This window comes from Vombatus ursinus, unplaced genomic scaffold, assembly GCF_900497805.2.
Source record: "Vombatus ursinus unplaced genomic scaffold, bare-nosed wombat genome assembly UNPS02014872.1, whole genome shotgun sequence".
Classification (NCBI taxonomy): domain Eukaryota; kingdom Metazoa; phylum Chordata; class Mammalia; order Diprotodontia; family Vombatidae; genus Vombatus; species Vombatus ursinus.
The window spans coordinates 8,266,936-8,279,939 of record NW_020954650.1 but is presented as its reverse complement, the minus strand read 5'-3'; positions in this window follow the sequence as shown (position 1 = coordinate 8,279,939).

The following is a 13,004-nucleotide window of genomic DNA, read 5'->3' as shown; positions in this document are numbered from 1 at the left end:
GAGAGTCCCCTATACCAGTGAAATTTCAGGTCCCTATCCCCTATCTACCCAGGAATGGCCTTCTTTGATTTCCAATATTTCACTGGAACTGTGGTTAAATTTTATGACTTAATAACACATCTCTGTATCTGAATAAAAGAAAAAAACTGAATCTCGAGTATTCACAGAGTCATCCCAGTTCCGATTATAGAGGAATAACTCAGCTATTACACAGGCATCCTTAGAACTCTATTTCTTTTGTTCTAAATCTTCAAGGATTTCAAACCACTAATGGTCTCCTCTAAACCCTGGAGCCTTTAGTCAGAGCATTAGTTCATAGTCAGACATAGATGGCTGGATAAACAGCATCAGAGAACTTCAGGATAACACCAGCCTAGAGGCTAATGTTAGCTATGTGAGTTGCAGAACCCAGGAGATAAAGAATATTGTAGATGGTGTGTTTTGATTTTGACTTGCTATATCATTGCTATATGGTTTCTAATAAACCACTGGGCTATTTGGTAACAAAACAGAAGTTAGGCTAGTATCATAAAGTGGAATATCTTCAACATTAAACTTCACTTTGTACTCTAAATGTGTTTTTGAAACTTGTATAAATCAAATTGACTAACCTCTGATCTTCAGATCATGCTTAAAAACACGTCAACTTTAAGTTTTTCTGGATGGTTTGCTGAATCTCCTCTTGTACCTGCTCTTAGAGGCTGTTAGGCAGTGCATTTCAAAGACAGCTGCATTTGGAGTCAGAAAACTCTGAGTCTAAATCCTAACACGGATGCTTATTAGTTGTGTGACTCCAGAGAAGTCACTTAATTTCTCTGAGTCTCACTTTCCTCATCTATAAAATGAAAGTGTTGGAATCAGTGGTCTTTAAGGTCCCTTAAAGCTTTAAACCTGTGAATCTATTATCTCATTCCATTCCATTCATTCATTCAATCTGCGTAGTATGTATAAAGCACTGTTGGGAAAATCTTGGCCTCAGCTGAACAGTTAATAATTCACAAACACTAAGAGATTTAGAGGAACTGGATGTTTAGTGAAACCCTGTGATAAACAATTTTTTAAAACAACAGAGAAGCTTCTTAATATATGAGTTCATATTTTTATATAATTTTTCTTAATGCAAAGCACGGCTTAAAGCACCAACACTCTCTAGATTCCAGTATCTTGCTTTCTTTTTTTCTCACACACTACAGCTTGAGACACCAAGACACATAAAGAAACAAACTAAACTATATTTCCAAAACAATACATTTTTTATAGGATCTAAGAGTGGACTTGAAACTATTCTATTTGACTCTGGTGCCTTAACTACTGCAAATACTTTTTTGATTGAATTAAATAATTTGAATTGGATGTGAACAGGGCCTGTATACCTCCTTGAAATCAACCAAAGCCGACCAAACCCTTTGTATAAATGGGACAAACTATTTCTGAATTGGAAAAGTATGAGTGTCTTGATTGGAAATAGTTTAGAGCAAAAGGAAGACTGAACTGTGGCAGACAGAGAGGTATCAAGAATTATTGGGTCTATGGGCATCATGGAGAGAGAGGATCCAGATTGAAGCAAGTCCAAAGAAAAGATTGGCTCTTTCCCAACTTTCTCTCCCAATTCTTTTATTTACAGACAGTACATATCTGCAGTTTTGTTATCCAAATGTTGCTAGAAAATTGAATTTTGCTTTGACTACAAAGAGGTCAAGAGTTAACTTAAAATTTTGTTGTTGTTGTTCAGTAGTTTCCAACTCTTCGTGACCTCATTTGGGTTTGTTTGTTTGGTTTTTTTTTTTTTGGCAAAGATACTGGAGTGATTTGCTATTTCCTTCTCCAGTTCATTTTACAGATGAGGAAAGTGAAGCAAACAGGGTTAAGTGACTTGCCCAGGGTCACACAGCTATTAAATGTCTGAGGCCAGACTTGAGCTCAGGAAGATGAGTCTCCCCGTCTCCAGGCCCCACACTCTATCCACTGTGCCACCTGTTTTATAACTACAGATAGATATTCACATCATGTTAGGCAGAGGAGGCAGCTGCCACCTAGCTATTAGGAATTTTTCCTAACTGGGGGCTCTGACTGGTACTGAACTCATAACTTTTCATCTAAAATATATTTCCTAAAGCCAAAGAGAAGGAAACAGAGTAGATTTCAGAGGCCATTGTATTGCCCCCAGGTTTAAAATTAGCTAATTGTTATGACATGATATTACATCATTAAAAATCTTAAACTTTATGCCATGGATTAAACTGATATTTTCCTAGAGCAGTGTCATTAAAGTGTCTTGCATATAATTATAAATACAAGCTTAATAATTATGAATTGAATTGCATCTCAGTCATCATACTATCCCTGGAGATCCATTTTTACCCTTAGTAGGTTTTAATTGTATCTTTATTTATTTATTGTCTCTGTTCCCTCCCTATCTCATCCCACCTTCACTCATTTCAAGAAACATCAGGCCCTTCATATTTAAATAATGTGGGAAATAGTGAACATTCACTTCCTGCAAGCTTAAAATTTTAGTGGTTAAAAACTTCAACACAATAGCATCCTCCAGCTACAGTCTGGAAGGTCAAGTGTAATTTGAAACAGGTTATAGAAAAGCAGGATCTGCAATTTATTCTGAGTGAAAAATGGTTCTCACCTTGCAAGCTCTTTCAATTTGGGAGTTGAACAAATGAATGCAGGTTTGGAAATGGAAAAAAAAGGGACACAATTTTAATTATATCTTGGCACATCCTACTCTGCTTTAACATTATACCATGCATCCATATCTCTGCTCAACAGTGACATTATGAAAACAATATGATACCTTGGTTTGGCTCCCATCCCATCACCACCTACTTAATACAGTGTCTGATACAAACAAATCATACTCTCAAGTGCACACAGAGCTGAGATTATTCTAATTGAAAGATTTCTAAACTCAAGGCAAAATTCAAACTCTGACTACAATGTTGGTTACCAAATATACATCTGCTATAATACATGATCAGTAAGGAAGTCAAGGGAAATAAAAATACTCTGAAACATACAAATAAAGTTATCAATGGTAAGATGAAGAGAAGAGTAAGGAGTAAAAGGAAATCTTCTATGGGAATCTGAAGTGGGAATGAAATTAATTTTTATTTCATGGTAAGAAGAAGAGCTAAAGCTTTTGACCTTTCTCTCATCACTGGGAATGAAAGGGAAAGGAAGCCTTGGGAAAACTCTAGCTAGCTAGAAATTATTTTGACAGCAGAAGCTATTTACAGGCGATCTCTTAACCCGGCAATTGGATTAGTTGGAGGATCCAGCTAGAACAGGGGTATACGTAAACAGTGAGTCATTGCTTTCTCATTTGGTGAAGCTTCTTGGCTAAATCTTATTCAGCTCAGCATCCACATTACTGAAAATTACAGTGCTCAGGTGAGCTCTGGCTAATTGCGCTCCATGTGGAAATTATAGTTGCAAAGTTGCCACTGACTTCAGAGGCACTGTGGAAAGAACTGAGGACTGGGAGTAAGGAGACATGGATTCTCATCTTCTGGCTTTTCTACTAACCTTAAATACCCTGTGGACCTCAGTTTCCCTACCTGTGAAATGAAGGTCCAGACAATCTCTTAGGTCTTTTGCAGCTTATAAATGTCATTACCCTAAATATTCTGGGCCAGTTTTCTAATCAGATGACTGTATTTGGCTCTTACTTTCCTATGTTTTCTCCGGAAATTGCAGTGGGGCCTCATGGCTACCACAATGTGTTTCATAGATAAATGGCCTCACTTTCCTCAAAGTGGAATACCCTTGAACCTCATAAAAAGCAAAGGCTGTCCCTCTTCCTAGTCTAAGGAACTTATTCTACTCCTAATCAAAAGCTTATTCACTCTCATTTTCCTCTGCACAAAGGAAGAAAGTGGGAAAAACCTTACCCATTACTGTTCCCTGCCTTCAGCCTTCTGTTCTACCTATATATTCTTCCATATCAAAGAGCTAATCTACTCTCACAGCTTTAACTATCACCTCCAAAAGACAACTCTTGAATCCATCACTGACCTCTTCTTTTTATTCCAGTGCAGTGCTGTTAAATGTGGATATTTCCCAGTAAATGTCCTGTCATCACCATAGTGTCATGAGGCTCAAAATTGAACTTCTCATCTTTCTCTCAATACCTGCTACCCTTTTAAATTATTTCAATTGTGCCACTGGCACCACCATTCTCCTAGTACCCCAGGGTAAAGACTTCCTTAGTTATCATTAATGTTTCTCTCACTTTCACCCTTTATGTCTAATCTGCCACCGACTTCTTCCAGTTTTTTCAAATGTCACAGATTTCTCTTCCTTTACTATTTCTACTGCCACTCAAACTCTAAGCTCTTACCAGATCAAATCTCAGTGACTTCAACAGCTTCTTGGCTATTCTTTAGTCTCTCTGCTCTGCCAAACCCATCCAATCTCTCTTGTACACACTTGTCAGGCCATCTTTCCTAATATCACTTCGCTGACAAGCCCAGGCTCTTTTACCTGGCTTTGAAGGCCTTCCACGTCCACACTACTTAGCCAAAACTATTTTCCACTGCTCCTCAAGATGGACCCTCCTCTCTAATCAGGACCATCTTTTCAAGTCTGTTCAGACACATCTCTGTATTTGTATTTATTCCATTCCATCCAAAGGAAATGACCTCCCTCCTGCTTTATCCGTAACCATCTGTGACTTTAAATCTAAGTTGGTTTGTTTTTTACACTAAATCGCTACATCACATCTGCTCAAATGGGAGTATGGGGAGAAGGGTACGCTTTTAGCCACTGCTGGTGTGTGTGTGTGTGTGTGTGTGTGTGTGTGTGTGTGTGTGTGTGTCCCCTTTCTGTATTTCTACACTTTTCCCCTCCTGATGCCCTTCTCCAAGATGCATGTAAACTCATGTTTTTGAAATTTAGAGAAAAAATATCAGTTAAGTGCATGGTGCATGTGAGTATATACTTGTCAATAAATGTTTCTTTCCTACATGGGATTATTTATTTCTCACCTACCTTTGCAGCATCCTTTTGTTGTAGTTGAAAAGAGAAGATACTGAAAATGCTTTCCCCCCTCCTTCCATTCCTATGGCCTCCAAAAGACAATTCTTCAATCTGTCCCCAACCTCTTCTTTTTATTCCAGGACTGTATTGTTAAATGTGGGTATTTCCCAGTAGGACTGGACTTTTGGTCCCAGGAGTAACACCTGCTGACTTTCAGTTATGTGAGGTTTTTCAAGGAATAAATGATTCTTTTAAGGACAGGAATTGGTGAAGATGAGAGTTGGAACTTTTAATGAGATAATCTTTTATAATAGTAGAGACAATTGGCATTGCCCATGCATCTGAATTATGATGTTTAGAACAAGAAGGCAATTGCTACCAAGACCCAAAAGGCATACTTCTTTTAGCCCTAATCACTGACCGAGGAGTCAATAGAGTCATAGCATTTGAATTTGGTTTATGATGAAAGGCCTATGCCTTATGCCATGCACTATTCTGAGGAACTTGGACTACTTAATACAGATCTTATTCACTCTCATTTGCCTCTCTCTTGTAGCCTTGAGGACAAAACCATAGAGGTATAGAATGGGGACTACTTGCCCACTAATATCCCCTGCCTTCAGGACTCTCTTCTTCTCTCTTTGAATTCAGTCTCAAAGAGATCATCCATTCTCACAGCTTCAACTGTGACTTCTAGACAAAGGATTCCAAAACATAGCCTATACCTCTCACATTCTTTCCAGTCTTGTATTTCAGAATAACTACAGAGCATTTTCCCATAGATGTTCTGTCATCATCCCAAATCCATCATGCTCAAAGAGTTCAGGTGACTTTCCTAAGGTCATTTGGGCAGACTAAGATTCAAAGGACCAGGTTTGCCTTTGTATCCAGGTCTGTTTTATCTGCTGAGCATATGTAAGGAAAGCCCTCTCTGACACACAAATATCTATTGAGTTCACTTAGTTGAAGCACTCTGTTAATACATCAGTGCAAGTAGGTGTTTGTTGTTGATATTTAGACAAAGCTTCTTGAACAATTGCAAGCCAAAGGGTCATGATCTACATGTCTTGACAACACACAAACCTGGCCCAAGCTGAATGAATTTATGGCCTGGTTTCAGTTAAGAGCATATAGAAAACTTTACAGCATTCTCCTCTTCAATAGCTCAACCAGAGAAGGTTCCTATTTGATGCATGCAAAGTACCCAGGGCACCAGTTCACACTGGCAAAAGATATTAGAGTTACTAAAATTGGAGGGGGGAATAAAGGTAGAAGGATGGGATCTTCTTTCTGATCTTTGTTTGTTAGCAGAATCATTAGTGACAATGTTATTCCTAGAACTCTCAAGCATATGGTACCTTTCACCCTGGTTGGTGCCCCAACATGTTTGAATGTCTTGTTTAAAGTGGTTTGCAAATCTTCTTATCTTTGGGCCATGTCAAGATATTCCTGGCTTTAGCTTAGTAAGCAGAGTGTCCTCAGAATACATGCACTGACCCTCCCATTTACACTGACTAATTCCTGCTGCTGATGAGAAAATGGAAATGTGGAATGAGCACTAAGAAGTAATGAGCAATTCTCAGAATTCAGAGGGATATAAGCCCAAAGTTGTGAGTGAGAGTAATCATTTTAACCACCCCGAGGCAAGCTAGCTAACATTTATAGAGCATTTTAAAGCTTGCACTTTACATTATCTTGGTTGATCATCAAAACAACTCCATGAAGTATATCCCCTTATTATCCCCATTTTATAGATGAGGAAACTTCAGCTGAGAGATATTATGCAACTTCCCCACTTTAACCCAGCTAGTCAGCATGAGGCAGAATATGAACACAGTATTCCTTACTCCAAACCCTACACTCTACCCACTATATTACCTAGCCACCTCTACAACATTTAGGTTGAGGGTAACCAACATTTTTGTATCAATGTCAGAATACTTTGGATTGCTGAGAAGAGTCACCATATTAAAAGAGATAATAGCAGTGATAAAATGCTGACATTAGTAGGGTTCCAGTCAATGTCCAGTTTATAAAACTACTTATCCTTTCAACATTCTCCTCATTCATTTTCAAAAGACTTTTCTTTTAATACTATTAAGTATTTTATTTTTCCCCAATTACATGTCAAGACAAATTTTTAGCACTCATTTTTACAAGATTTCTCTCCCTCTCTCCCCTTCCCTCTTCTGAAAATGGTAGGCAATTTGATATAGGTTATACATGTGCTATCATGTAAAATATATTTCCATATGAGTCACAGTTGTGAAAGAAGAAACAGATCAAAAGGAAAAAAAACACAAAAAAGAATAATGTAAGTGAAAAAAATATGCTTTGATCTGTATTCAGAGTCCATCAGTTCTTTATCTGGATGTGGATAGCATTTGCTTTCATGAGTCCTTTGAACTTGTCTTGGATCATTGTGTTACTAAGAGCTGAGTTATTCATGGTTGGTCATCAAAACATATTGCTGATGCTATGTACAATGTTTTCCTGGTTCTGCTCATTTCACTTTGCATCAGTCTGTACAAGTCTTTCTAGGTTTTTCTGAAATGTGCCTATTCATCATTTCTTATTGCACAATAGTATTCCATTACATTCGTATGCCACAGCTTGTTCAATCATTCCTCAATTGATGGACATGAGCTCAGTTTCCAATTCTTTGCCACCACAAAAAAGGGCTGCTATAAATATTTTTGCACACATAGGTCCTTTTCCTTTTTTATGATCTCTTTGGGATACAGATCTAGTAGTGGTATTGCTGGATCAAAAGATATGCACATTTTGGTTGCCCTTTGGGCATAATTCTAAACTGCTCACCAGAATGTTTGGATTAGTTCACAACTCCAGCAATAGTGCATTAATGTCCTAATTTTCCTATATCCTCTCCCAACATTTATCATTTTCCTTTTTTGCCATATTAGCTAATCTGATAGTTGTGAGATGGTATCTCATAGTTGTTTTAATTTTTATTTCTCTAATCAATAGTGATTTAAGGCATTTCTTCATATGCCTATAGATAGCCTTGTTTTCTTTTTCTCAAAACTGTCTGTTTATATCCTTTGACCATTTATCAATTAGGGAATGACTTGTATTCTTACAAATTTGACTCAGTTTTCTATATATTTTAGAAATGAGGCCTTTATCAGAGAAACATGCTATAAAGATTATTTCCCAGCTTTCTGCATTCTTCTAATCTTTGTTGCACTGTTTTTGTTTGTACAAAAGCTTTTTTATTTTAATATAATCAAAATTACCTATTTTACATTTTGCAATGCTCTCTATCTCTTGTTTGGTCATGAATTCTTCTCTTCCTCATATATCTGACAGTTAGACTATTCTTTGCTCTTTTGATTTGCTTATGGTGTCACCCTTTATGTCTAAATTATACACTCATTTTGATCTCATCTTGGTATACGGTGCAAGATGTTGGTCTATACCTAGTTTATGCCCTATTATTTTCTAGTTTTCCCAGTAGTTTTTGTCAAATAGTGAGAACTTATCCCAAAAGCTGGAGTTTTGTGTTTGTCAAACACTAGGTTACTATGGTCATTGACTACTATGTCTTATATACCTAATCTATTCCAATGATCCACCATTGTATTTCTTAGCCAGTACCAGATAGTGTTGATGATTACTACTTTATAATCTGGTTTGATATCTAATATTGCTATGTCAAATTCCTTTTTCTCCAGTCCCTTACCTTTACTCTGTGTGTGTTTTTTATAAACAACATATTATAGGATTCTGGTTTTTGCTATCCACTTTTGTTTTATTGGAGAGTTCAACTCATTTACATTTACAGTTATGATTGCTAACTGTGTATCCTATTTTTCTTCTTGTTTGTTCTCTCTCTGCTTTCACTCTTTACCTCCTCACTAGTGTTTTGCTTCTCTCTACCATTTCTCCCATCTGCCCTCCCTTCTGTCAGTCCCCACTCCCTTTACTTAATCTCCTCCCCTTCTATTTCCCTCTCAGATATGATAGATTTCTATTTTCAGCTGATTGTGTACATTATTACCTTTTTTGAATCAATGTTGATTAGAGTATGGTTCAAGCAATGTTCATTGATCACCCTCCCACCTTCACCTCCACTGTCTTTAGTGCCTCTTCATGTGAAATAGTTCACCACATTCTAACTTTCCCTTCCTTCTCACCCAATGTACCCCTCTTTCTCATTCTTTAATTATCTTTTTTATGTCATTCCCTCAAATTCACCTTGTATCCCTACTGTCTGTCTATGTATATTCCTTCTAGTGGTACAATTTTTAAGAATTACAAGTATCATGCTCCCAAGTAGGGATGTAAACATTTTAACTCTATTGAATCCCATATGTTCTCTTTTCTCTTTTTACCTGTTTATGCTTCTCTTGGGTCTTGATATTGGAGATCAACTTTTTGGTTTAATTCTGGTCTCCTTATGAGAGCTTAAAATCCTGCTATTTCCTTGAATGATCATTTTTTTCCCTTTGATGTATTATGCTTAATTTCAATGGGTAATTGATTCTTGGTTCTCCTAAATCCTTTGCCTTCCAGAATATTATGCTCCATGACCTCTAATTTTTTAATATTATAGCTGCTAAATCCTGTGTAATCCTGATTGCGGCTCCCCAATATTTGAATCATTTCTTTCTGGCCACTTGCAGTATTTTTTCTTTGACCTGATAGTTCTGAAATTTGGAGTTTTTATTTTTTATTTTTTAGTTTACCTGTCAGATTTATTTTTTTCCTAATTCTTTATTTATTTTTAGTTTTCAACATTCGCTTCCACAAGATTTTGAGTTCCAAATTTTCTCCACATTTTGCCCCTACACCTACCCCAAGATGTGATGCATTCTGAATACCCCTTCCCCTAATCTGCCCTCCCTTCTATCACCCCCTTGCTTCTCTTATCCCCTTTCCCCTCTATTTTCCTGTAGGGCAGGATAGATTTCTATACCCCATTGCCTATATAGCTTAATTCCCAGTTGCATGTAAAAGCAATTTTTAACCTTTGTTTTTTAAAGCTTTGGGTTCCCAATTCTCTCCCTTCCTCCCTCCCCACCCACCCTCATTGAAAAGGCAAGCAACTCAATATAGGTTATACATGTGTAGTCATGCAAAACACTTGCATTGTAATCATGTTGTGAAAAACTAACCATATTTTTCTTCATCCTATCCCACCCCCCATTTATTCTATTCTCTCTTTTGATCCTGTCCCTCCTCAGAAGTGTTTGCTTCTGATTACCTCTTCCCCTAATCTGCCCTCCCTTCTATCACCCCCCACCCTGCTCTCTTATCCCCTTCCCCTCTATTTTCCTGTAGGGTAAGATAGATTTCCATACCCAATTGAGTGTGCATGTTATTCCTTCCTTAAGCCAAATCTGATGAGAATAAGATTCACTCATTCCCTCTCACCTTCTCCCACTTCCCCTCCACCATAAAAAACTTTTTCTTGTCTGTTTATGTGAGATAATTTACCCCATTCTGCTTCTCCTTTTCTCCTTCTCCCAGTATAATCTTCTCTCACCCCTTAATTTTATTCTCCAAACATCTCCCATTCATCTTCAATTCACCCTGTGCCCTCTATCTATCAATCTATCTATACATATAATTCTTTCCCCTCCAATTACCCTAATACTTAGAAAGGTCTCATGAGTTACAAATATCATCTTTCCATGTAGGAATGTAAACAGTTCAACTTTAATAAGTCCCTTAAGATTTCTCTTTCCTGTTTACCTTTTCATACTTCTCTTGAGTTTCTTGAGTATTTGAAAGTCAAAGTTTCTATTCAGCTCTGGTCTTTTCATCAAGAATGCTTGAAAGTCCTCTATTTCACTGAACATCCATTTTTTCCCCTGAAGGATCATACTCAGTTTTGCTGGGTAGGATATTCTTGGTTGTAATCCTATCTCCTTTGACTTCTGGAATATTATATTTTAAGCTCTCCAATCCCTTAATGTAGAAGCTGCTAAATCTTGTGTTATCCTGATTGTGTTTCCACAATACTTGAATTATTTCTTTCTGGCTGCTTGCAATATTTTCTCTTTGAGCTGAGAACTATGGAATTTGGCTACAATATTCTTAGGAGTTTTCCTTTGGGGATCTCTTTCAGGAGGTGATTGGTAGATTCTTTCAATTTCTGTTTGACCCCCTGGTTCTAGAATATCAGGGCAGTTTTCCTTAATAATTTCTTGAAAGATGATGGTCTAGGCTCTTTTTTTTTATCATGGCTTTTGGATAGTCCAATAATTTTTAAATTCCCTCTCCTCAATCTATTTTCCAGGCCAGTTGTTTTTTGAATGAGATATTTCACATTGTTTTCTATTTTTTTCATTCTTTTGGATTTGTTTTACAGTGTCTTGATTTCTCATAAAGTCACTAGCTTCCAATTGCTCTATTCTAATTTTTAAGGAAATAATTTCTTCAGTGAGCTTTTGGACTTCCTTTTCCATTTGGTCAATGCTGCTTTTTAAGGCATTCTTCTCCTCATTGGTTTTTGGACCTCTTTTGCCATTTGGATTAGGTTATTTTTCAAGGTGTTATTTTCTTCAGGCTTTTTTTTTTTTTTTTTTGGTCTTCTTTAGCAAGCTGTCGACTTGTTTTTTCACTATTTTCTTGCACCAGTTTCTCTTCCCAGTTTTTCTTCTACTTCTCTTACTTGCTTCTCAAAATCTTTTTTGAGCTCTTTCATGGCCTGGGACTGATTCATATTTTTCTTGGAGGCTTTGGATGTAGGAGCTTTGACATTGTTGTCTTCTTCTGGTTGTATGTTTTGATCTTCTTTGTCACCAAAGTAAGATTCTATGGTCTGACTTTTTTGTGCTGTTTGCTCAGGATCCCAGCCAATTACTTGCCTTTTAAACTCTTTGTTAAGGCAGGGCTCTGCTTCCAGTGTGGAGGGTATACTGACTAAAGCTTTGGGGGTTTTGCATAGCTGTTTTCAGAGATACTTCTAGGGATTTGTAAATTTTCAGTTCTTCTGAGGTGGTGTGATAAAAGGAGAGATGTTTATTCCTTTCCTGGCCTGTGCTCTAGTCTATGAATGGCCACAAGCACTCTTTTCTGCCTTGGAACTGTGAGGAGAATATCTTCTCCACCGCCACCACAACTTCCACCATGCCAGCACTCCTCACTCCAGAACTGCCACCCAGGACTATGATCCAGATCCAAGCATGGGCAAAGCAAGAGAATCCTGCCTCAGTACCAGCAAAGAGATTCCTGCAATCTACCTCTGATCAGCCACTCACTTTCTCCTCTGTCTGTGGGCCAAGACCTCTGGAAGCAGCGGCTGCCTCAGGGCTGTGTCAGGACTGGAGCCGGACCAAGCTCCTCTCCCACCATGGCCTGACAGACCTTTCCTGATGACCTTGTAAGTTGTTTTTGGTGTTTGTGGGTTGAGAAGTCTAGAAGCCGCCACAGCTCCCCTTGTTTCAGTTCCTTGAGAACTGCTCCAGGTTCACTGAGGCCCAATCTTTGACTGCATTGTCCACTCTGAACTGTGTTCTTCTCCCAGACCAGCTCAATAGACCTTTCCAATCAACCATCCAGGTTGTCTTGGGATGGAAATTTGTTTCACTCTGTCTTTTTGTGGATTGTGCTGCTCTAGAGTTTGCTTAGAGCCATTTTTACAGGTATTTGGAGGGGTTTGGGGGAGAACTCAAGCAGGTCACTGCTTTTACTCTGCCATATTCCCTTAGAGTTTTTATTTTGGGATCTCTTTCCTAAGGTTGTCAGTGTATTCTTTCAATGCCTCCTTTGTCCTCTCTTTCCAGGATATCAGGGTAGTTTTCCTTGATAATTTCTTGAAAGTGCTGTCCAAGTTCTCCTTTTCATTATGGCTTTCAGGTAGTCCAATAATTCTGACGTTGTCTCTCTTGGATCCATTTTTCCAGGTCAGTTGTTTTTCCCATGTGATATTTTACATTTTCTTCTATTTTTTCATTATTTTGAATTTGCTTGATTGATTCTTGATGTCTCATAGAGTCATTAGCTTCCACTTGCTCAATTCTAACTTTTAAGTAGTTGTTTTACTC